Source organism: Empidonax traillii, unplaced genomic scaffold (assembly GCF_003031625.1).
Source record: "Empidonax traillii isolate 1590-97213 ecotype Southwest subspecies unplaced genomic scaffold, ASM303162v1 scaffold281:size1424471, whole genome shotgun sequence".
NCBI lineage: Eukaryota > Metazoa > Chordata > Aves > Passeriformes > Tyrannidae > Empidonax > Empidonax traillii.
The window spans coordinates 531,817-558,403 of NW_020955474.1; the positions used below are offsets into that span (position 1 = coordinate 531,817).

The 26,587-nt window shown below is 39.7% G+C and overlaps 1 pseudogene; it reads right to left on the bottom strand.

Annotated features, from left to right (window-relative positions):
- Positions 1-341: 341 nt before the first annotated feature.
- LOC114060610 overlaps positions 342-26,587 on the bottom strand; it is an 81,664-nt pseudogene continuing 55,418 nt past the window's right edge.

Genomic DNA, 26,587 nt, shown 5'->3' on the forward strand with positions numbered 1-26,587 from the left:
AAGGCTTTGCCCGTGTGACTGCTGTTCATGGTTGTGACATTTTTGCTTTGAGTGGCATAGGCAGAGCATGACAAAAGCATTCTTGACATCCCATCTGATCTTTCCCCTTTTTATTTTATGTATATCTTCCACAAACTTGATAACTTATTTTGTCTCGCAAGCGTTTTAATTAATGACTTTTGTAATCACCAAGCAGCTGAAGATAAACAAATCTGGGCTACAATCCCACAAATTTAGATACTACAGCTTTTAAGCATCTCTTCTCCAGAAAAGATCAACTGCAAAAGCTCTGATTATTTTTTCCAGAAGATGAGCATGTCCTCAAAAAGAAGTGACAAAGCCTAAGAATGAATGCATGGCCGTGAGTCTGGGGGCAGCTCATTAGCACTGGGGCTCTGTGGCACCAGCTGGAGCCTCAGCCTCTCCTCCACTGGGAAAGACATCAGGTCCTTCCTGGTGATCACCCTGACCACTCAGTTCTGCAGGTCAACAGTGAAATGGCACAGCCCCAGGGTGAAAGATGATGTAGCTGCACTGCAGCAAGAAATGAGCTTAGACTGACGTTGAAGATTTTTTTATGTATGGCTCCTATTAAGGCAAAGAGAGAAGACAAAAGTACAAGTGCTCCCACTGCCACAGGGGAAGGGAAGAGACGAAGAGGAAGGAGGCGGGGGGGACAGGCAGCAAGCTTGAGGGATGGGAGTCAATAAGAACATGGATTCTTCTCTCCATCCCAAATTATACTGAAAACATTGGGAAATACCATAGTAAAAAAGCACTTTCTTTTTTGGTAAACCACCAGGTTCACTCTGAATAAACTGGAATGTACCCAAATTTCACAGGCTAGAAAACCAAAGTTGAGGTCCACTGATACGGTCCAAGTTTTTACTTGGAAATAGTCAGTGATCCCAATGTTTATTAAGTCTTAAGATTTTTTTAATAGCTGATATCTCATTACACAGTCATTTATGATATCCTATAATATTTTGCAGTAAATGCTTATAAAAAATCAATTCACATAGAAACAGGCTGCAAGGACAAAGAGAACAATCACATGGCTCTGAGAAGGAGAGGTACTAAACGTTGGTCACTGAATACCATGAGATTTGTAATGGTTTCTTGATAGGAACAAAGAACATTTTATTGTTAACTAAGCTGATCTGTATAGAGTATATAGTTGTTCAGTAAGTTTTCACTTTTCCCATAATTCCACAGTATCCTTCTTATGACTTGGCCAGTTCTATCAAAGAAGGTGTATTATGCTTCCCAAGTGTATGCTTCCCTAGACGGAGTAAAATTGAAATGAAGGCTTGACAAAATAATATAAATAAATGCAGAGTGTAGAAGGACACATCTCTTCTCCCTCTTTTATTTACAGGACAGACAAGACACTCAAAGACATAAGGAGGAAAACAAAAGTAAAAAGATTTTGTCTTTCTGTACTGCATATAATTTTGCTGTGGAACTCACTGCCACAGGAAATCATTACACCCAAGAACTTCACAATGGATATTTATGTGGATATCAGAAACAGAGCTTTCATGAGTGATAGTAACAAGTTGTTGAAAGGGATACCCAACTTTGTGCTTCAGGGATCACATCAGGTACTAAAAAGTTAGGTATCTACATGAAACCTAATTGGGTTCCATAAGTTTCTCATAATAAAAAATTGTGTGGCTCAATGGCACAAGCACTGGACCAGGCCTCAGCTGAGCTGGCTTCTACTCCCATGTATGACCTCCTCTTGAACTTCAGAAAATCATGTGTCCTCTCCCCACCTCAGTTTTCCCATCTATTGAAAGGAAACTCTTAATCCAAACTAGATAATGGATATTAGGAGCATTACTGGGTTTTGTAACTTCTCTCTTCTTCTAGCTATTCTCAAAGCAAGAGATTTAGACCAGATGGATCTTGAACTCAGTCCTATCTTATTTACACAAAAGTAAACAGGAGCAGATTTTATATCTTTTTAAATAAAACCCATCTGAATTAGGCTCCCTGGCCTGGGTTTCTCAGTGTCCCCCCCACTTCAGCTTCAATGACTGGAAATTCACTGAGGCAGAAACTACATTTGTTTTGTTTATAACATATTTATTTTAGGCCTTATTTAGTATACTAAAATATTATTGCTTTTGGACCCAGTATTTTAGTAGTGTATTTAGGAAATAAATGTGGCAATGTCATAGCAGGGATTAAAAAAAAAAAAAAAAAAAAAAGGAACGGGGAAAGAAATTTAGTTTTATTTATAATTTGATGTATAGGCACTGTACTGTAATGGAGTTTAAATCTCAGAAGTGTTGCTTTATATTTGCTTTATAGGACTATAAGAGCCAAATAATGACATTTAAATGATCTATTCCATTAACATTGTATCATTTTGTCAATCTGGAATGTATTTTAATCAAAAGCCCCCTTGAAATGGTCTCCTTTGTTGTATTTTCTTTTTGGCTCATTTTATCAACATCTGTTATGTTTATACAATATGAATTAAAACTTTGGAATGCTGTTTGTACTCAGCTACTTTTGCTGAGAATGTAACATCGGAGGATTGGCAGTGTTTATGTAAATCAGTGCGGCTGACACAGCCATCATAAACAAATGAGAAAATATAACAAACACATTGTGCATGGAGGAAATGTTTGTTTTTAGAGTTGGCTTCAGTCTTACCAGATTGATGAAGAGTTGCTGATACTGGGAATCTGTAGTGAAGCAATTCAGCAGCGTGGTTAGGCACGACAGATTGGGCAGCTTCTCCACTGTTATCTGGAACAGGCAAGAATTAATTTCTCTTTCCTTCTGTGCAGCTTATTAGAACCCAAAGTTCAAAAGCTTCCCAGTTTGACTCCTAACAAAAAGATTTCTAGCAGAGCTGCACTGGCAGAGCTTGTCCAAATTTCATAAATTCTTTTGCCAATAAGGCTTAAATTAGCAATTTAAATTAAAACACTCTTTGGTTACAAAAATATTTTTTCCCTTACTGTAACTGTATCTCTATTAAGACATTGCAAGTTGTATTGGCTTAGGGGTAAGGTTTTTCATGCTGTTAAAATTCACACACCAAGTTGTAATTATATGATCAAATAGTATAGGAAAATGCAGCAAAACTGGTATCAGCCATCAGCTGAGCTTCAACGATTTTCCATAGGAATACCTATTTGTGTCCTGGCACCTCATTGTACATAATTGCCATGCTCCTTCTTAACATTTTTATGCCAGCCACATTCCCATGAGCAGACCAAGTTTCAGTAATACATGATGACTTTCCAGTCTGCATAAATTGCTCAAAACTACATTAATAGTCTTGCCTTAGTAACACATGATTTTCTTCCACCACGCTTAATGTTTACTATTCCTAAAAGTCCTTTGGTCATGTATCAAAGAGAAGAATGCTACATGCTTTTCAAGTTTGAAAGCTTTTATAAACACTCATCATTCAGAAAGGTGTTATCCCACTGTGAATTAAATATTATAACAATTCTGCTATCCATAGAGAAGTTGAGAAAGAGAAGATTGGAACAGCATATCTGAGCAAGGTAATTCTTCGCCAGCAGTCTTGCACAATTTCCAGTCTCTGAGTGGCGTTACAGTTTATAAGAGCTGTCCCTGAAAGGTCTATGGTGATCCTTATATTGAAATTGTACCTGTAAATTTAAATTTAAGTTTAAATTGCAAATTTAAATTGATCACTTCTTTATCTCAACCACATACATTACATAATTTCTTCATTCATGGAGTATTCATCCTAAATTATCCAAACATGTATGCTTATTAGACAAGGAAAGAACTGAAAGAAAAGAGGTTACCTTCTCATTGGAAAGAGGAGGAGAAGAGGAGAAGGACTCTCTCCTTCTAAGGTGTGCAGCATGCACAGCTCTAACCTAAGGTTAGAGAAGGTGACTATGTTCATTATAATGGGCAAATTTTAAAGAGAAAGCACACAATGCTTTAGCTCAGAGAAACGATGGCACCACAAATACTGTGTATCGCTTTGGGCTCCTGATTTGAGAAGGATATCAAACTATTAAAGTGTATCCAGGGGAGTGCAACCAATGTAGTAAAAGGACAAGATGTAGGAGGAATGGTTGAGGCCGCTTGGTTAGTTCAGCTTGGAAAAGAGATATTTGACTTTCCTAAACTTCCATCAGCAATAGCAGCCTCACACAATTGTTTTCAGATTTAGGTTTGGCTAATTAGGTTAAAAGACATCACCTATCCTACATGTTCTTCTTGACCTTGATCAACCTTCTTGGCAGTCCCAGCTCATGCACTGTCTAGTTTGCACCCAACAAGACAATACCAGTAGGAAGCAAATACAATTGCCTGGATAAAGGTAGATAGACTGTTGTTCCTTCCCTCATCCTCCTTCAGCAAAATCTACATTAAAACAAGATTGCAAAAATTTATGTTCTATTTTAAATTAACAGTGAAATCTTCTCTCACAATACTGCACTCAAGAGTTCACGAAGACATTTAATGTTATTGCCAACTTAGTCATGTGAAAATTGATATCTTTATCAATTATTATATCATTTCAAACCTTTCTTTAAAGTTCTACCCTTCTGCATTACACATATAAAGACCTGATAAGCAATATACTTTAAATTATCATTTATATCTTAGTATTTCCTTGTTACACTCACACACATACACACACACTCCATCCCTAATATCCACTTCCAGACTTTCAACTCATATTTGGTAACAAACACCTTGGGGACCACCACAAATCTTTTTGGTTTGTAACATACTTAACATCGTGTTAGCCCTATTCTGTGATTACAACTAGGAGCTACTAGTAGAACTTCAAAGTAGAACAGAGCTGTGCAACACACTGAGGAATAATGTGCCTGAGGAACCCAGAGGAGAGCAGATACATAATCTTTTTAGGGCACCAGAAAAATATAACTGTCATAAATAGCGGGTTTTGTGACTGGAACACCAAGTATAACTTTGGAATTTAAAAAAAAAAAAAATCTGTATCCAAAAATATTGATTTCTTCAATATTATAATATATATTCAATGTTATAAGAATTTACTAGTTTTAACATAAATATCTCCTAGGAAAGGTTAGTCTGTTTCAAGGTGCTATTAGCACTCAGAGAACTTTCACTAAGGTCTTTTCCAGCTTTAATGATTCTATGTTTCTAAGACAACATGTCTGCTTGATCCAAAAGACCCTAGGGACTGGATACAGAAGAGCTGGGTTCAAGTCCCTCATTATGAAATGCCATTGAGTTCTCACACAGGAAGAGGTAACATTAAACTAGTTTCCAATTACATTACTACATTATTACCTTAAACTGCAGTTTCACATTTTGTGTCTGTTATATAGGCCACCTTTTCTCCAAATTAAAACAAGATATGCTGTGAGAATCTTCCTCTGCATTTTAGTACAGATCTGGAACACACATATCTGAAGGAAACAATGCCATCACTTCTACCTCATGTGATTTAGCATTGTAGACAGTCCCCTTTCTCCTGAAATAGTCCGCTGTTTCACTATGTAGTCAAGAAATATGCATTTTGTCAATGCAAACTTGGCTTTAGCCTGTCATCATTGGGATTTTTATGAATAAGTATGCCTGTGCCTGGGATATAGGTATCATCATTTTACAAGTGAAGACCTGACCATAACTTGTGGACAAACATCAGTTCTGAAGGAAATTAGTGGCACAGCCAGAAATACTAGGAGTCTGTCACCTGCTCCTACCATTAAAGCACATCCCGTTCACAGGACAAAGAAGAAATTCAGTATCTTTCCTAACTACTGAAACTTTATTTGTCTCAACTTAATATCTGACTGTCTTTGGTTTTCACAAAATCTCTGTCAGATTACTGAGTGCAACACTGTAGCAGAGCTATCTGCTGAGAAAACTCAGCTGAGGGACCTGGGCTCATATCTCCCCTACAGGGAAAGTCGCTGACTTGCTCTGAGCATCTTGCCACGTGCATGCCAACATATGGGCATGTAGCACAGACAATTAATGGACTTGAATGATGAGAACACACTGAAAGAAACAGTTATAGGCATGCTACAACAGGCAAGATCTATTCCCTTCAGGATATATTTGGAAGAGGAAAGGGAGGAAAACACAATATACTGATAATATATTCACTACAGCAGAGGACATAGAGAAGAAATTAATCCAGTCATGCCTTATGAATTACCATTTGTGCATTACACACTTTGTTCTGCAGGACTCTCTAAGGTTTCACATTTTATGGTCTTTCACAAAAAGGTCTGTAATCATTCTAAGTGAGATATAAACACACAGATGTAAATTCTGTCCCGAGATCACCATGCACAGCTCCAAGAAGTCTATTTCAAGAATGATTGCTGGCCAGGAATACTCTCAAGACTTTAATCCTAACATGAATATATAGATGGCAAGTGTGAAAGTTATGATCCACCCTGACCCTCAGACAGACTCTATTCTCAGGTCCAAAACACTGTTCAGGTCTGTCTATAGTCCAGACTTCACCATTTTCCACTCGAACATGATATTGGAATTATGGAAACAGTAACACTCACCATGAGCTGAAAGAGCAGAAACATTTGCTCATCACCAGTGGTTTGTTGGCTGGTTTTGGCAGCTTGCAATTTGCTCAGCACTGCTCTTAACCCAGCAGGGAGTCACTTAACAGAACTTTGGGAAGTGTGAGAGAAATTTGGCTAGTCAAAGAAAATGCACATGCAAACACAATGAAGGAAATCATTGGAACATTTCTGATAAGAATCCAAGCCCATTAAAAACTGCCATATTCAGGAGAAAAATGAACATACATTATTTCACTTGGACTTCCAGAAGTCATGCTTCAGAGCTTTAACAACATCATTCTTTGATGTTACATACAGCATCCTTCCTATCACATCATCAAGCCTTAGAAAGCAGACCAAACATGTTTCTTGCACTATTTTGTGAGGTTTTAACAGGAAGTGCTAGGATTCAGACTTGGACTCTGCAATTGTTCGTTTACTCTTTATTTATTTAAGAAGGAAGAAAACTTTTAAGTAGGGAATCTCATTTCAAAGATACCCTGGCAAGGCATTGCAGTAGTTTCATATGCTCTATCTGTTATAAAGCATGTATCGTGAAGATACACCTAATTAAGATAACACATTATTATCCTACTATCCACATGTCAGTTTTGGCATGGGAGTCAGGAATGAAAAGTATCTGACAGCTGATTGTGTCACTCTTCTTGTCAAGATGGCCAATTATCTGAGGAAACTATAAATTCTAAATATTGGGTGAGTGACATAAAAGGAACTGCAACTCCAAAGTAGCTGCAAATGAACAGAAGGAAGATTAAAAGGTGATGTGACTGGCAAAAGCATTCAGGGCAGGATTTTCCCTAAACTGAATTGACAAAATGACTACACAATAGGACAGGGGATGGAGGGAGAATTGAAGAACCTGAAGCATCATTTTTAGCTTACTTTAGAAAGCTTTAGGCTTATTTCTCCTGTATTAATCCACCAAAGGTACCTGCATTGTTTTTATTTTTGAGCTGATTATGTCTGATATTTTTGGTCAATATCCAACTCTGTCATTTCCCTGACCCCAAATAGTATTGTACCTTTTTTTAACTCATAAAAAAAAGTATTCTGCATATGGTGAGCTAGAGAGTAGATAAGGACTAGATCATCACATATCAAGAACTGTTTTAAAGCAATCAAGTCTTCATCTTACAAAATAAAATGTCAGGGTTGCAGGGTTGTTTCAGGTTAGGCAGCCTAAATCATTACTGTTTACTTAATATTTTGTTCCTCAGATGAAGAGGGAGCATTACGTGAATTTTTGGCATTTTACCTAGAAGACGATATAAAGGTCATTATCAAGTACTAGACTGAGGTTTTCCAGAGCAAGGATCAAGCACTGTCCATGCCACAGTCTTTCAAAGAACGCTGAATAAACATTTAATCTCTGTACCTCAGTTTTCAAATCTACAAAACAGGGGTTTCTTTCACCTCACAGCTATGTTTTGAGGTTACTATTCATTACTTAAGTTGCCAGCTCTCTGGTTTTATGGGCAACATCATTAGTGTGAGTGAGCAGACAGTAAGTCCGCAGCCTTAACATGAAAATGCAAAGGCAGCTGCTAATAAATTGCAAATGCAAACTTAGTTTTCAAATCTACAGAAAGGCTAGACTTGAGAAAAGAATGAAGACTTAAAATCAGATTTGTATTTCCCTATAATCTGGCTTGCAACTAGGCAGCCTTTCAATTTCAGAGGAGCCTACCGCACATTTAAAAGACAGGACAAGTATGTGATCAGTCTTTCCATTCACACACCAGTTTTCCCCATGACTATATTTGATTTCGACATTTAACAACACTCTGCACTTGCCTAAAAGCCACCCACATGCTGCAGTGTGGCTGCATACGTTTTTAATTTGGCTTTCTGTGTTAGCACACAGCCTCTGCAATGCTCCAGTTTTCCCTCCAAAGGGCTCCATCACAAAGTCCTGCAGCACCTGCATGACTATTTGTAAGGCCAAACAGGTCTACTTCGTTTAAAGGTATCATATAATGTTGTTTTTTGGAAGAAGCTTTTTGCACTTCAGATATGAAATAAAACCACTGCCACAGACTCCATAAACCTTCCTCCATCTGTGTTGTTCATGAACTGCAGTGCCCCAGGACCCTGACAATACATGGGAGGATCATAACGTCAAGGGCTTTTGTTGAAAGTGCTGGATTCCATTTATTTTAATAGGCAAGATTACTGTATAGTGTATCATTGAAATTAACTAGATCAGCTTTTCAAAAGCAGGAGTCCAGACAGTAAAAGCAAACAATGTGCTGACAGACTCTACCCTCTAATGTGAAAATGGACTAATCACAAAGGCACTTCAATATTGTCGTAAGATATTGCCGTCAGCTCCCTAGTCTGCACACCTAAAAATAGTTGTCGAGTCCCCAGCGTGCTTCCCTTCCCCTTTTTTCTCTTTTGCTGGCTGAGTTCAGATGAAGCCATGAAACCACTGCCAAAGGTATTTCTAGCTTTGATCAGACCTGGCTGAATCACCATTGCCCAGAACTTACAACAAAGGCATGGGGAGGAGGAAGGGGAAAAGCTGACTGTGATCCTGTAGTAAGAAACAAAAGCTCATTTTTATCTCCATTTATTGCATGAACTTTGCAGACTTCTGCGTTTGATTGAGTAACTTTGCTTTCCTGTGATCTAAACTTAGCAATCTCTCCACAACAGTGCCAGAAGGAAAAGGCTCTCCAAGAATCTTTCAAATCTGTATCAGTTATTTTGAGAGTGCCAGCAGCGAGGCTGTCACAATATTAAGGTAGATATCACTAAGCTCAGTAATTAATTTATGAATTAAATGTTTCAGGTCTCCATTCATCTTTAACTTTCTTTTCCCTGAGCTGTTGCACCACATCACTACTGAAGGCGAGTACCTCTCCTCTTGCTAAGGAAAATAAAAGTATTACCTTATTAAACTGGTGTGTGAGAACTCTCTGCACACATGTGCACACTCACACCTTGAGAGTAGTGTTTCATTAGTCCCAACTGGGAGTGCAGATTAAAGAAAAATGCCAGAAACCATACCTATAGTCTGACATATCTATGATATGTTGCAATGCTTGATATGTGCTGTGGGAAAGGAGATCTATATGCTATGCTGAGTTTTACTGCAGTGCTTGGCAGAAAGCACTCCTCACAGGACTGACCAGAGGCGAGTCATACCTAATAAACTGCCATAAAAAACACATACACACACTACTTTGAATCATTGATTTTGCTGCTAAAGGATGTTACTGTGTATTACAGCTTTAAGTTTTCAAGTTTGTCATATTTTCTAAACTCTGATCTCTTCAATTTACTTTCAGTTATGTGACATTCCCCCTTAGCAGAGTGAAAGCATGCATTAGCTAAACAATGTGGTTTGGATTTAGCGTTCCCATGCATCATTGTGAAAATGTTTGTCTCAGCAATAGTGTCATTATTGTTACTGGGAACAGCTGCTCTACCATGTCTTCTGATTGCAGAAAGCAGAGTATCTCCCTTCCCATACCAATTTACAAGTAGGGAAATCAAAGCAGGACCATCGAGTAGAAGGTTCATGAGCACACTCTGTTCTGTACCTGGCTTCCTACTACTACAAAGGAAACAGAAAGTGCAGCAGCGCAGCAAGAACAGCAGCAAAATAAATATTGCAAACAGAAATGTCGTTTGGCTCCCTCCTCTGGCAGCTCTTCTGGATCCGGACCAGGGACTAACCTGAGGCAGAAATTCTCCTCTCTCAGGTGCAGCTCTCCAGCAGTTCAGCTCCATTAGACATGACATCCTTGGAGCAAGAATTGGATCAGGGAGTTAGCTGCTGATCAAGCGGATGTTTAATATCTCCCTTGAGTTTCTGAAGTGGAAAGATGTAACCCTCAGCGTACTTGCCAGTGCTCCCAGCCTCACTGAAGTCAGTTTCCACATCCAGCTCCACGTGAGCAATGGGGTCCCGCTGGGGTAGCTGGGAGCATCCCAGCAGCAATGCTGTGCTCTGCAGGCCCGTGCAGCGTGGCTCAGGCCAGCTGGACATTTTTAATGAAAACTGACAAAACACATTTGTGTGATTACTCAGAGGAGCAGGCTTTAACTTACCTTTCAGAAAAAGATCTTCAGAAGTAATTAGGTTTTATTTTAAGATGGATAAAATCTGTTTTCCAGGGTATTAAACCTTTTGAAATGTCTTTGGATGGGAAGCCATGTTTTCAGTCAGTAGGCGTTTTTGCAAGTCCAACCTTTAGGAACATTTTATCTACATGAAAACCACATCCTTTGGATATATTCTGTTTCTTGAAAGGATCTTATATTCCCAACTATGTTCTGAATATGCAAATTAAGCACTATGAACACTTCATTTGTATCAAACAAACTTAATTTGAGTAAGGCAATTACATAGTCAATACAGTCTCACAGTAGCATATCAATAATCTGCAATCATAGAATCATAGAATGGTTTGGGCTAGAAGGGACCTTAAAGATAATCTAGTTCCAACCCTGGAAACCCTGTCCCATAGGCATGGATATCTTGCATAGACCAAATTGCTCAAAGCCCCATCCAGTCTGGCCTTCAACACTTCCAGGTATGGGGCATCCACAGCTTCTCTGGACAACCTATTCCAACTGTAATAAAACAGTTCAAACAAACTACAAGGATTTTTGACAACTTTACCTGCAATATTTTTATTGAAATTTCTTTTTGGCCCCAAAGTAACAATTTTGATCAAACACAAATGCTGAAGTTTCAATAAACTTGATGGGTGGGAAGAGATGGGGTTTCCTACGTGAAAAAATACACACAAAAATGCAGGCACAATGCCAAAAATGTCACATCCCATACACAACTAGCATAAAACCAAGTTTTACCCATTTCTGCTTAGACAGTTATAATCTCTACATTCTGCTTACCATCAGAGATACTGTGGTTTCTGCATAATTACTTTATCCCAATCAAATTAAATCAAGAAAAAAAAATCCTTAAGCTAAAAGATAGACAAACAGAATGCAGAGTAATGGCTAACAGCTGTGTAGGTAAGAGTAGAGAGGCAAACACAGGGAATCCAGCGCTCAGCCTTACAACAGGAGAGTTACGTAGAGTACAGATCTGAGAACTCCAGGTGTGAACAAAATGGCTTATTTGTTATGGTAAAGTTCCCAAACAGGCTACTCAGTGGTATTTGTCAACCTAGCAGTTCTTCCAGGAAAATTATCTCACAGCTATGTTCAAGGCAGAAATTAAGATTGCTGTGCAACACTCCAGCTTCTGACTGCACCACTTTCTCCTCAAAGGACATGGAGGGTACAGATCTTAGTTTAACAAGGCATCAGCATCCACCTGCTTTTCTTCAATGAATACCAGGAGGATTTAACTGCAGTACAGAAAAGCTGCTCCTTAATTTTCCTTGACAAAAGGAAAGTAAAGGCAAAAAAAGGCACCAACACCAGTAGGGTCCCTAGGAAGGGTATGGTATTCATCAGTCACAAATATGCAGGAAACCTACAGAAAATAAGGGATAAATACTATCTTAGAAAGAGAAGCACCTGGGTAGAGAGCACATTGTCATCCATTACACATGCATGTGGAGGGAAGGGATCACTGATGAGAGGATGCACATTATGGCAGCAAAGGCATTGCTGCTGACCATGGAGTATCGTCACCCTCCATGTTATATCCCAAACATGTCCATAGCCACGGAAAAGAAATTCATTATCTACAGACTCTCTCCTCAAATCCTCCATGACTTCTGGTTTTATTGTGGTTTACATTATAAAATAACCTCTGCAAAGAAGTTGGAGCAGCAAAACACAAGTGATGATATGTCTAATCTCTTCATCATGTCAAAGAACCACTTCATTGCCCCACAATGGCCCTACACCAATACATTTTAACATATGTGGAAATGAAAATAAAAATAGCTCTTTTTTCAGTTTTGGTCTCACAGAAATTAGGCAGAAGCATAACTCTATCTTTTCCCTCTGGAAGAGGATCTGGAGCTGCAGACTAGGGCAGTCAAGACAAAAGAGAGCCTCAAAGACAAAAAGGGACCTCCCAACAACTCCTCAGTACACATTTACAGCCTCATGCAGTTTCTCTGGCAGAAAACATCCTGGGAAAGAAGGCAGTGGTCCTACCCTCAGGTCACTCTGAAGAATGAATTCCACCTAACCAGGAGGGCATGCCATTTCGGGCATGACATTTACAGCTCTCAGTGGGCTCCAGGCTAACACATTCATGAAAGCCCAGCTCCCTTCCTGCAGTCACTGGGGGGCAACATTTCAGCTGCAGTGCAAAAGAATGGCCTGTTTTATTCTGATGTGCAAGTATCATCACTACTGTGGGAGAAATGAAGGGGGTCAGCCAGTCCCTCAACCCTCTGTGCTGCACACAGTAAGTCAATCATCTCCATCAATGCTGAGCATCAAGTTCACCAGCCACACGTTCCTCATTCTGAGCTCTGTGAGGGTTTCCCAGGCATGCACAGAGCTCTGCCTATGGCAAAGTGTCAAATGTATTACTCTTAGGAGATCTTTGTTTTGGAAACTTGCTTCTTAACTGCAGTTTGCTTCCTCTTTAACAGTTTTAAAGCCAAGGAGTTTTCTTTAGTAGTTGCTTTTGTTTTTAGTTTCTACTGCTTGCTCAGCTGAGGAAGATAACAGCTTCAGATTTAGGTCTCCCATGGAAAAACACATGTGGTGATCTCATCTTGATCCCCGGTGGGTAACCATCCAGATCCCAAAGAGTAGGAGAAAAATCTGATCCCCACTAAGCAGATCTGGAAGATTGGGGGGGCGAGGGGGTAGGGGGGGCATGAGTGTTTGTGTTTCTTCAATAAAATTGGAATATCTGGGTGTTTGTTACAGGCCAACACTAAGGTGCATTTGTAGGCTTGTGCAAGTTCCAGCCAACATTGCTTGGCCATAGTCCTTGCTTTTGTAAGAACTGACACTGACCTTTTCTCTTCAAAGGGTCAGAATCATTCATTCGTATGTGTTACAAAACATAACAGCACTTTGTCCTTGTATAGCAACTCTCATCGCTACAGTTTCCAAGTGTGGGCAGGTACTGAATAACTTTTACATTTGGACCAAATTTACAGTGCTTCATCCATGCTTATTTCATGACAAAAAAATGGTACAGGAAAACACATAAATGAGAAACAGTATTATAAAATTATGAGCTGCTGCTGCCTTCATGCAAGCTTGGCAGATTGTTTGCTTCTTTCCCTTCATTAGCTTGCTGCCCCACTCTTTCTAACCCAATAACAACATTTTTGCATTAGAGGAAAAGATGGGAAAAAAGAAAGAAAAAAAAAAACACACACACTTGAGAATCAATGATAACATCCAAAGCAACTCTGAAGAAAAAAATCATGGCAATTATTTTTTGCATCTTCCCCAAACTACCTTTTAAAATACACCAGTCAATCCACATATTCTTCACTTTAACATTATTGATGTACAAGATGGGAATATAATTTATCGTTTTTCTGCCTGCACTCATGTCACCTCCATGTGGTATTTCATTGGATCCCATAGGGTAAGACATTGAACAGCACCCTTCTCCTTTAAGGAGTTCACAGTATTTGTCTTAAGAGTTACGTGCTAGAAGATCTGCAATTTTATGAGTAAGACAGAAAACCCAAACCCTAACTGCTTATGGTTATGAATACATTAATTCCATGACACATCACATTTCTGGAGGTTTGTTTCACACGGTTGCAGAACATTCCCTTCCCAGTGTTGGTGAGAACAGCAGAACAGCAAAGTCACCTGTGGTCCCTGCTGGGTAGAAGGCCCTCAGAACTCATCATGCAAGTACTCAAGCCACTGAGCACACACTGGGGCAAAAAGAGGTGTTGTCAGAGCACCCCAGAGCAAAACGCTTGCTCCCAGACAACCACTCTGTATGGGTTTCACTGGAGTGAGCAACCGACTAGCCAAAAAAAGCCATTTGCTGCTTCTTTGTAAACCATTTAAAATATTATCTTGGTTTTATTCAAAGCAATCTAGCAACAGCTCATTTATGCTGAAAGTGTTAGGGAAACAAACTTCTTCCTTCATCCCTTTTAAGAGGCTGTAACAGAATGTATCATGAAAGAGCTCTGAGGATTAAGCAAACCACAAGCCTACTAGAATTGTCAGGGAGCATCAGCTTTTCTCTAAAGGCACCTCTCTTTTGGATATCCTAGTGATCAGCCTTCCGTTCCCCCTTTTTGCTTCCTTCCACACCACTTTGCTCTGCATTACAAGGCAAACGGCACTTTACATGAGCTCAGCACACTCCTCAGCAGCCTAGGACACTCACTGCAAGGGGGTTTGGTGAATTAACAAGGAAATTATGAGACTGTAAATGGAATTTAAAATGAACTTTGTATCAGTTCTTAGTGTGCTTTCTAGTTTTATTGCCATGGACAGCTGAGAACTAAAAAAGCACGCTAGTTTATGTTCTATAATATCTTCAGATTGTTACACACTGCAGACTATCACTCAGAAATTTGGGGTTGAGTGCCTTAGCACATTTTGTATCAATTATGTTTATGATAGCATCACTGTGTAAGGGAACAAGTATACAGTACTGCACCTATTGATGTCATTACCCCGGCAGGCCACTGCAACCCAAAAAATTCCCACTGTACAATTCTCATTTGCCTTCCGAAAAGGCTTATACAAACTGCTTCACTTGTCACTGAAGCAAGTGCACAATTTTTATTAAATATTCACTCTTATTCACTATCTTCTCATCTCCATGGTCCAAAAGAGCAGCTGATCACATTGTTAACTGGTAAGTTAGTGTCAATCAGCTGTCAGTAGTTCATCCTTGGAAATTTTTATAATGCAGGCAAGCAGACAAAACCTAACCAGATTTGTACTGATGATAGCTTTTTACACCCTCCAGATCAATAGAAGAAAATACTTTTATCCTTGTTTGCTCACAAGTAGGTCCCAAATGACATGCAGTTAAGATGTTAAAACAGAAGTGGATAAAAAACAAATTGAGCACAAGAAAAGGTGTAAAGTACTAGCCATTCAGGATAAAGGACACTATGAAAGTTATGAAAAAATCATTATATTACAAAAGAAAACTGGTCATGTGTTTTTATTACACATGGCCAGTTTTATTGTTGTTGGCAGCATAATTCATTGGGCTTTTGCTGTGTCAACTCCAATGCAGTAGGAGTTGCATATGCATCTTCTCCTTTCCTCCAGGATGCTCAAGGTGGAAATGAAGTCACTGCCTCTCCCACTCATGACCCTCCACTCAAAGAACAGTCTTAATATACCTTCCTGAAAGGATGAATTCACTCTTGCAGTCATATGAAATATAGTACCATAAATACTTCATTTATCAGGAGATTTTATATGCCTTTTGAGAGTGCCCCATATGGCAAGAATTCCTTTAGTCTAATTCTTGTTTACCCTAGCATGTTACTTCCAGTGACTTTGTTGCTTATCTTGTCTGTGATATGATTTATGTTAACTCATTTCCTGTAAAAGCATACACTAATAAAATGAAAAAAATGTGAAGAAAGAGCAGGCCAGCTTTGAATTGGCATGGGAAATGTCATGAGTAACTGCATTCAAATCCTTTTAAATTACTGTTTCAGTGAACTTTTAAGGCTCTAAAGGGCATTTTTCCCTTTTTCTACAGTTCCCATAAGATCACTTCATTGGTGCTGTTTCAATAAACCCCTGATGCACTAGGCAACCTTGTACTAGAAAGGACCTTGGTCCTTTCTGTAAAGGACACCTGCTGTTCACGCTAAAGAAAGTAGGAACAAGTTTCGTGTAAATCCCAAATCATCTTCAAAAACAGATGCTTAAAGAAAAAATATCTGATAAATAGTCAGAAACATCATATGACATCAATTTGATAGCGGTTTTTGCCTTTTAATAGTACCCTGGAACACCTCTGCGTATTCTGGCGTGGGACTGCAAACCACTGGGGATCCGCCATGGCTTGTACTTGCATGACGTCAAGCCAAGGAGGCAATGTTCTCCTTCAGGTGACGGACTCTGACTCCAGTCTCCATGACATCCCTGGCAGAAAACAATTCCAGGTTCAACCTGAAAGGCACAAAGCAGACAGCCAGAAGATTATTCAGTAAACAGGAAATGAGGCGTACTGTACCACGTTAGCATTTGATGAGTTTATAATGTGTTAGTAAATTACTTCAAGATGGAAATCAATCTGCTTTATTTGCAAATGTAAAAAAAGAAAAAAAAGATGTAATTACCCAATAAAACAGCTTATCAAGCATTGCCTTGCTTTGTGTGAGATATGTGATAAACGCTTACCCTGTGCATGCCTTGGTCATCCTAGACAGGATGTCATAAGACTCGTTTGTCAATTTACATGACTTTTCACATTAAAAAAAAGATTTTTAATCTGAGCTGAAATCCTCTGGAATTCTGGACGATATCAAATAGTTTAAAGTTAAGTACTTTGGAGAAATTCAGGCTTATACTTATCATTGCAATAGGTGTCTTTTTGCAGCGGTAGCAGCTAGAAAGACAGCCTTTTTGAAGATAGTTCACAAATCGCATACAGATTTTTCCAGTATTCTTTAACATTTTTCAGGTTCTAGGCAAAGTTTCAGGAAATATGAACGTACAAAATTGAAAAACGTATACCCACTATTTCTGACACTGGGTGAAATGAAAAATAATGATACTTTCTGCAAAATTCAAGAGTAATTTCTATGGAATTCTAGTAGGCCAGAATCTTACAACTGAATTCAATGAACTCCTGTAGTTATAAGCTTGTTTTATAGTTTCTATTTTTCAAAAAAAAAAAACCCAAACATTAATTATTCTGACTATGACCTGGATACACCACAAGCCTGAACCTCCTGGTCAGACACAGGCTTACACAAACCACAGAGACAACTGGAGCATACATTTACCCACATCCTGTTTTACCAACGTACCTTTCATCCCTGTGGTAAAAGTAACTCTTTCCATATGTTGTTAATTTTTGTCCTACCTCCTGACATACACGAGATTGCTTTTTCAAGCGAGTTACTCTGCTGGTTTTGTGATGTGACCACCTGGCTAAGAGTAACTGAGCTGAGAAGACAATGCACTTCATACATGGCACCTATACAGCTGTGAGACAAGTTTCTTCTTCTAAACTGGGATGGATTTCAATGAATCCCTAAAAAGAACAGTCTTATGTGCATCAAAACACGTCATACCCATCCCCAGTTATATGAAACAGACTGCAGGCAATGAAAATTTGGAACACCATCTTATTGCAGATCCACATTTCAGCAGACCAGAACACCAATTTATGGAAAAATTAGCCCCTCTGAATTACACTTTCCTTCTAGGTTGAAATGAGCAGTAATTTATCATGCAAATCAAAGTGGCTGAGTGCAGACTTTAGTATCAACTAGTGAAAACAAAACCTAAAAATCCCAGAGAGATGGATTTTTTCGTTCTTAATCTCACTGAGTGGTACCACTTAATGAAGTACAAGCAATGGAACTCAGAGGGAACCACAGATGCTGTTCAGGACAAGCTGCTGTCAGAACTGTGCTGCTTGTTGCGTAAAACACTCCACCAGAGGAATTTTATTCTTCCTAAATGAGTAGATAGATTCCTGTTCATCTCAGCCTTTTTTCCATCTTCACATGCCAGATAAAAATCTGTATTTGCCCGCCTTAACCTTTCTCTAGAAATACTATACACTATGTTACTATGAAAAATACTGTACCTAGCACAGTGGACCCAGTGTGAAAACATAAATAATGATAATAGCTACTTCCTGAATTACATGAAATACATGCAGACACCAAATGATTTTTTAATAAGCGTAATGTGAATACTGTTACATTCTATCAGATTCTTGAGTGTGTTTCTTAGCAGTACATAGGTTCTCAGTTTTTACAACTTCACAGTTTTTCTCCGTTGCATGGAAAGCACACATTCTTCTACATTATTGCAGAAGCCTATAAAATATCCTTATGTTGTATCAAGTCAGCCATTTGTAAAAATGCAAGGGATAGCTCATTATATGCTTCTGTGATCTTGGCTTTGTCTGGGATAATTAAGTGTGTGTACTGTCTACATCCACTATATACCTTACATTATCATCAGTGACCTTCAGAAGGTAAGAACACAGTAAAGACTGCCCTGATTCACTGCTCATCATCAGTGACATTTCAATGAGTCTTTTGTCTGTTCCTGTAAAGAATAACCTTGCTTTTGGAGGGTGGAGGAGAGAAGCCAGCAAAAAAGTTGTTTTATGAAAGACTGTTACAAGGCCAAGACATCTTTAAATAGAATTGGCTAAAGAAAGCCTTTATCAACATGTTGCTTCTCAGGAAAACACCAAGCCAAACTGGAGTTGTATCTATGAGATCATAAGAATCAAGGATTGTTCAACTCAGAAGGGATCTCAGCGGTTCTCTGGATCAGCCTCCTGATGAAGGTGGACTCAGCTGTGAGCTCAAACCACATGCTTGGGCATTTCTCTACTCAGGTCTAAAAACCTCCGGGGATCAAGGCTGTGCAACCCTTCTGGGCAGCCTGTGCCACTACCCCACTCTCCTCATGGTGAAAAGGTATTACCTCATATCCAGTATGAATTCCCTTGTTTCAACTTGTGCCAGTTGTTCCTTGTCCACCATGCAGTTGTGAAGATCATGACTCCATCTTCTCAATGATCTCCAGTAGTTATGGGGGGCAGGAAAGAAGGGGCACACTGTTAGGTGCCTCCGAAGTCCCCTCATTTCCAGGATAAATAAGCCACAGTTGTGCAGCCTCACAGCAGGAGTGGTCCAGCCCTGACCATTCCAGTTTGCCAACATCCTCAATTCTGTTGAAAGTACACCCCATTGTGTCCTCCTGTCATTTCTGGAAATGTTAAACAGGCCAGTTCTAGGGATAGACCCTGCAGTGCTCTCCTTTTTAGGCCTCCACCCTCTAAGGCCAACCAGCCAAACAGTTATTTTAAGATCTTGTTGTTCAGCCTCTAAACTGTACCATCTTCTTTTGGATACCAGAACACGATGCAAGACAGTGTCAAAAGCCTTGCTAGAGTCAAGGGAATATATAGTATCCACTGCTCCCTCCTTAACCACAAACTCACACATTTCCGCATAGAAGGCAATCAGCTCAGTCAGGCACAGTCTACCTCTAGTCAATCCATGATAATAAAACCACCTTTTCCTTCATGTGCCCAGAAATCTGTTCCAAGAGGACTCACTTCATGATCTTCCCAGTAACTGAAGTGAGGCTGACTGACCCGTAGTTCTATAAACCGAACTTTTGGGTTATCTTGAACACAGGTAAAATACTTGTCATTCTGACATCATGAGGGCATCGTCCTCGAATCTTCACAGCCTTTCAAAGATGAAAGACAGCAGCCTTGCAAAGACATTGGCCATCTCTCTCAGCATCCTGAGGCGCAGCCTATGTGGTCTCATAGACTTCTATGGCTCAAGTTTTCATAAGTAATCCCTGACTCAGTCCTTGGATGTTGCTGGTAGTTCTCCTTGAATCTTTACACTAACTTTGGAGACATAGGAGTCCTTGTTTGTAGACAGTGAAGCAAACAAAGCATTTAATGTCTTACCTATCTTGTGTCCTCCTCCACCTGCCTTCAGATCCCTAAACCTATTCTGCAGTTGCAGACCTGAGAGTGGAGGAGGAGGAACTATTTTCTTACTGCCAGGACTCACAGGTCCCCAGCCTTCCGCATCATGGTATCCTAGCACCCCTCCTCCTGTGTAGCTGGGGCTCAAGCTGTTGTTAAAGGCATGCTTAACATATCTTTGGCAGGATCAGCCTTCCCAGAAGCAGCCCAGATCCAACGATGGCACAGAAAACTTGCAGAAGAGCCAGAAGGAGAGTACAAATGGCGAACGGGAGCCTACAAACCATCTCAGGCACTTACACGTGCACTAGCCCACCAGTGTTTGTGCCAGCTGCCCAAGCAGTGCTCACAGCTCTCCAGGTGCTGCCTTTGGGGCAGTTAGACAGCAAATGTACACCATGCCCAGGCACCAGCCCCTGCAGGCAGGTCCCCAGCATCAGTGGGTCTCCACTCCTGCACCACCACGAGCCTGCCCAAATGCCTCCCAAAGACACTTTGTTCAGCTGGTGATTGGCACTGCTGCTGAATGCTTGTGTTTATGCAACAAAGCCCTCGGTTTCAAAATGCAATTTCAAGCAAGGATATTTCATTCACCATCTTAGAAATGTCTTTTAGTATGGAATAACACAGGGTGCTTACATTTAGATTTTATCAAGTAGATCTTTCTTACGTTAATAGATTTACCTCAAGTAGAGACACAGAGCTATAGCCACACTACAGAAATAGGTCTAGTGTAAATTTTTATTTTATAGGGCATGTGAGAACATTTTCTCCCAAAAGATAATTCATTATAGCAGCATAATGTGTTAAAGTATTAAGGCGGTTTCACCAAAGTTATGATATCCAAGTTTCAGGTTCCTTTCAAGACCACATCCATGAGACTGGATATAACATGGAACAATCTGCCTTATGATCTAAATGAGACAGTCATTTGGTAAGAAGCCAATATCCCTGAATGGTAATCTATCCTGAAATGATTCATGGAAATGTAGTTCAGGCCCTGTTGCTATTAAATCTAGTGGAAGTTTTCCCACTGAAATAAATTGTTAAGGAACTAACCATAACAGATCTAATAATAACATGGAGGTTTCCTTAGACAACACACAGTACGAGAGAACTTTTCTTCAAATAGTTTTACTCCATATTTTATGTAAGTTTCAAATGATTAAAGGAACTTAAAGTGGATGGGAAGGAAGCATGGTCCTAATTCAAACACGCATGAAGGACCAAGGTGCGTGAAAACACAGGCAATGTTGCTTGCTTGGATTTATTCACAGATTTGCCCTCTTCTGGTTTAGGCTGTCGCTCCCATCTTTCCCTGAGCACTGAGAATGTTTACCCATTGACTCGCCACAGGTCATCCTACTTGGGACAGCCCTAGGTTTTATTTGGGCTTCTTGTAAACCACTGTTTTACTACCCTTAATGACCATTGCATCTTGTATAAATAGTTCTCAGGAGGATGTTTTGGGGGTTGCTCAATGCTTGTGGCGTGTTTTTGTCTGAGCATAGTCAGGACTGAACAATTGGGAGGACAGGCTGGTTTGTTAGCTGAGGGGAACATAGAAAGATTGGAGGTCATTAAAATTACTTACCTGTGCTATAAACACTGGCAATTATTAGAGCTATTCAGTTCTAGTCTCTACTCTTCATTCATTTACTGAGACTAAGGAATTCTTCTTTTTTTTTTTAATTCCATTTCATTTTCTCATAAAAACTATACATATTTATTTCATAATATCCATTCTATTACCAAAAGAGTCACACAGCTATGAAGAACTTTTGATGCTACTACATTATAAATACAGCTGATTCTTATTAGCTTTCTTATTCTCTATCATCATTAAAACTACCTCATTGTGACCAAACTCACAACACTGCAGGAAATTGCTTACATTTAAATACAAATCCTTTTTTTTTTCTGGTCTTAGAAAGTCAAAAAAGATTTCTGCATACTTGTCACAGGCCCACCAATTTTCTTTTCAACAAGATATTTTGTAAAAACTATGAAAAAGCTTATCCAAAAGTTACATGCTGATATTGATACCACTATATAACAGAAGAGTACATATGTACTGCAGAAATGTTAATCATGTGCAGATGACTGAATTCAGTAGTTTTGCAAGTGAATTTTGCAGGGAAAAAAAATGTTTCTTTTAGTATGTTCATAGAATACCACTGAGATCAGTCAAGAGAAACAGAAAGGTCTATAAGACCTCCTTCCACTGGAAAAGGATACCACTTAAATTAAATTTATTTTAAAATTGATTTGTTCCACTCAGTGCTAACTCCTGAAATAGACACATTTAAACTGATTTAAAGTTAAATTAAACTTATAAAATCACTGTGAATTTGATGTAAGTGCATGCATGCTAGTGATATGCTTTTGTTCAATCATCTCCATTGAAAATCACTCTTCAGTGGAACTTTGCATGGCAGACCAGGCCTAGGACTCCTTGCTGTCTCTGTGTTACTTGAACACTGAGTAAGAAACCCTTATGGTTTCTTATGGAGCCAAAAGTTTTGCAGGGTTCAGGCTCCCTTCAGTATATCTACAAATATTTACATTGACTGTAAGACAACAAGCTTCCCAGCATTCCCTGGTCCTGGCTCCCTCAATATCCTTAAATAAGAGGACATTTAGCTATTCAGTCTAAAGGCCTTTTGATAGTACAGAACTTACTGGGAAATATGTTGTTTGGGTTAGCTGAATGTTAGCTCTGTCACTTATTTCCCAGAGAGGATTTGAAAGTTATACATGTTTAGCAACTACTGTACACTAAAGAAAAATGGATTTCCACAAGGTCTCATAATCTGCTGGGAAACTGTCTCTAATGCTTGAAAAATTGCAGACCAAAAAAAGAAACAAAGGAAACAGATAAGAAAACCTTTGTGTTTTGGAAAAGAGATGGATTGGGGCAAGGAGGGCCAGGAGAAACAGGGAACATGTGGAATGTTTGGCAGGTTTCTGCTAAGAGTTCACTTTTCTGTTCCTTCACCTTTCTGTTCCTTCATTAAGTTTTTCCCACCAGCATCATTAGTATAAAATACTACTTAGTTAAAAAACCAGCAGCTTCTACCCACTTTATATAGATACAGTTGTTTATTCAAGGGCATTTAGCTACAAATAAATGAATTAGGTTGTACATGAGACCTTGGGTAAACAGGTAAAGGATTGTGGAAGTGGATCCACATGCTTGAATTATTTTTGAATGAATGAATGGCCAGTCTCTTCGCGAACGAAGAACCGGGGAAGGTCTTTACACCTTCCAGCCTGCGCATTGGATTTTTTAGGTGAGACACAGTGTGCGCGGAACTGAGCCCACCCTTTAATCCTGAGGTTCATCTGCTGGGGCCAAGCACGCTTGGACGGTGGCAGCGAGGTCCTCAGGACGTAGATGGATTGCCTTACAGGGCTAACGAGCTCCATCTGCCCGGGGAGGGACCCCGACCGGGAATCGAACCCGGGTCTCTGCAGTGACAGTGCAGTGTATTTTCCCCTGGGCCACCGGGGGCTCCCGCTTGAATTATACAAACAGTAACATAAACACCACAGCCTCAACTCAACACATGCAAAACCTGCTCTCAACCCTTACACATATAGCAACAGCACTGCAAGTCCAACCCAAGGTGCTGTACCATGGCCTTGAAGACTGGCATCCAGAGGGCATGACCTCTGAAAGACTACGTTTGGTGGAAACATGAGAGATCCGAAACGGGTCCTCACCTCTGCCGTGGGGATTCTGAACCTTCATCTGGGATCTCCAAGACATGGGGAATGCTTTAACATCCAGGGAGCCAGGAGCAAACGCCGTCCCGCCGAGGCTGCTCAGCTGAATGATCAGGAGAGGAGGATCCCTGCAGGCAATGTCTGACCAGCTCTAGAGAGAACACATATGAATGTGTATAAATGTACACGGAGAGAAAGAGCCAGCAACACAGTAGCTCTCTCGATATCTAACAGGCTAACCCTGGAACATACTACTAATTGTTATTGTATTAAAATGGCAATGATTCAGCTATCTTTGTATTTTTCAAATTATTAGCTAAGCCTGTATTAAACTTTTGCAAAAACAAGCGGGTTACATCTGCCCTGGCATCACAACCAACCAGACGCAAAGAAGTAATTTCTCAAAACTACACCAGCACAAGCTATCTAAATTCAAGGAAACATTTCAAACAAACTTCCAGAGGAATGGAGAAAGGAGAGGAGAGAGAAGGAAGTAAACTGAGTACTAAAATAAATGTCTTGTGATCTTGCTTATATGCAAACAGGAAAAGGCATCTTCTCTGGATAGAGCATTGCAGAGCAATTTCCAAGGTAAATTCACAAACTCTTGCAGTTTGAATGCAATGACATAATGAGTTTCTCACAAACCTATGCCAAAAAACCTAATCCAAACTGGAAAAAAAAAAAAAAAAAAAAAAAAAAGAGAGGAAATCTCCTATGAGACAGCTTTTATAAAAGCTTCATTCAGGGCTCCACCCTTATGTACTGTACCAGCCACCTTAGCTTTTCCACTCTCCCTGGTCCAAGAAAGCACTGACTAGTATATTAAAAATGTCTGGGAATGGAGAGTGACAGTAGTATATGTTTTAATAATCAGGCACAGATTATCAATGACCTTTTAGTCAAAATGGGGTACAGAGATTTAGGTCTAATACATTGCAAACCAAGTAAAGTAAAGTAATACAGATAAAAATTTTTAAAAAATAAAATAAAATTTCAGATTTCTCAGTCCCTCCAAGAATCAGGCACTTCCTAGTGGAAAAGGGTGGTTGTGTTACTAAAACATAAAATTAGATTATAACGTGTTCCCAGTTCAGTAAATAGAAGCTTTTGACACTTTTAACCAGGATTTCAAGCAAAAGCATTTCTCCTTCCAGTTGTACAATCAGCTTCATCTGGAAAGACATTTAACCCCTAAGACTTCAGCATTCCCCTTTCTAAAACAAATCTATCCCTCTTCTTACAGGCCCAGGAATATCTTCTCACAGGTGCATTTGGAACCATAATTAATTTTTCATAAAAATACTGTATGCTACAAATTTTCACAAATATTCATACTTTTTAAAAAACTTTCTTTAACTAACCCCCTTGCTTTCTACACACCATTCATGTGCAGCACATGTTTTTTCCTCGGTTATGACTTACGGCAAGGACCCACCACTGCAAGTGCAGCACGTGTTAAATATTGAGACCATGAATGCTGGTATTACTTTCTGCTCTTCCAGGCAATAAGTTAGTGTCTCTCTGCACCTGACAGTCTATTTATAGTGAAATGCAGTCAATATATACACCCACATCTGGGAGTGGATTCTGGGGCTGTGTGACCTGCTCTCTTTCTCCTTTCTTCTTTCTTCCCAACGCCAGGACTCAACTTCCTCAGACTTTTCTGTCTGATGTCACTTTCATCTTCCATTCACCTACTGTCACAACTCCACATATTGAGTGGCAGCAGCTTATAAAATTATGCTCATCGCTTTATGGCTTTTCATAAACTACTCTACTCTGTGCCTTTTTTTTTGCCTTACTTTCACTGTGGTTCTGCATACACAGTGTACTGAAGAAAAAATGTTCCTTGTGATTGTGTGAAATAACATTTAACAGCTTCGCAAAACTGATACTATTTCTAAAAAGGGACTTTCATTTCTCACACATGCTGAAATTCATTGAAGTATTTGGTGCCATCTGTGTCTTCTTTTAAATAAATGTTTCCATCATGGCAACCACTAAGACAAGCTACCAATATTTATGAGTATGAAGCAACACTCACAGGAACAGAAATAGTGACATATATGCAAACAGCAAAGAGAATCCACTTCAGCTTAAGGTGAACTTGGAAGGAATACCCAGTGCCAGAATGAGGATGATATCCTTACATGTAACTCAGGAACACTGAGGTATAACTATTACATCAATGGATGTCTGTATTCCCACATCCAGCAAAGACCCTCAGGGGATTTCAGGCTGCTTAGAGTCAGACCCACCATTTCTTGAATGAGTTCAAACAGTTGTTCAATGACATCTTCATGAGATCAGCCGCACAGCTGGCTTTCTGGTGAGGTTGGCTGGCTCTAAGTGGAAACTGTCAGTATCTGCCAAATGGTGGCCAGACACCAGAACAGACTCTCTAATTAGTGGAATACCCCATCTGATGGCTGGACGTGATTTCTCTGTGTGTGTATGTGCACGCTCCACCTGCGTGCTACCACATCTGAAGGCTGCGGTGATACCCGTACAGGCCGCTTGCTGTCCCAGGTGACCCAGAAGGGAGTCAGTCAGTCTCCTAATCACTGGGCCAGCAGAAGCCATTTCAAGTTTCCCACAGCTGAAAATCACTGTGTGCAGGTTTTACGTAAGGGCCTGTTGGAGCCGGAGCGGCTCGCTTGCTGCCCACCAGTGAGCTGTGAAACACAGGTTATTAGTTCCAGATGCTGCTTCAGCGCCTTTCCTTCTGCGGAAA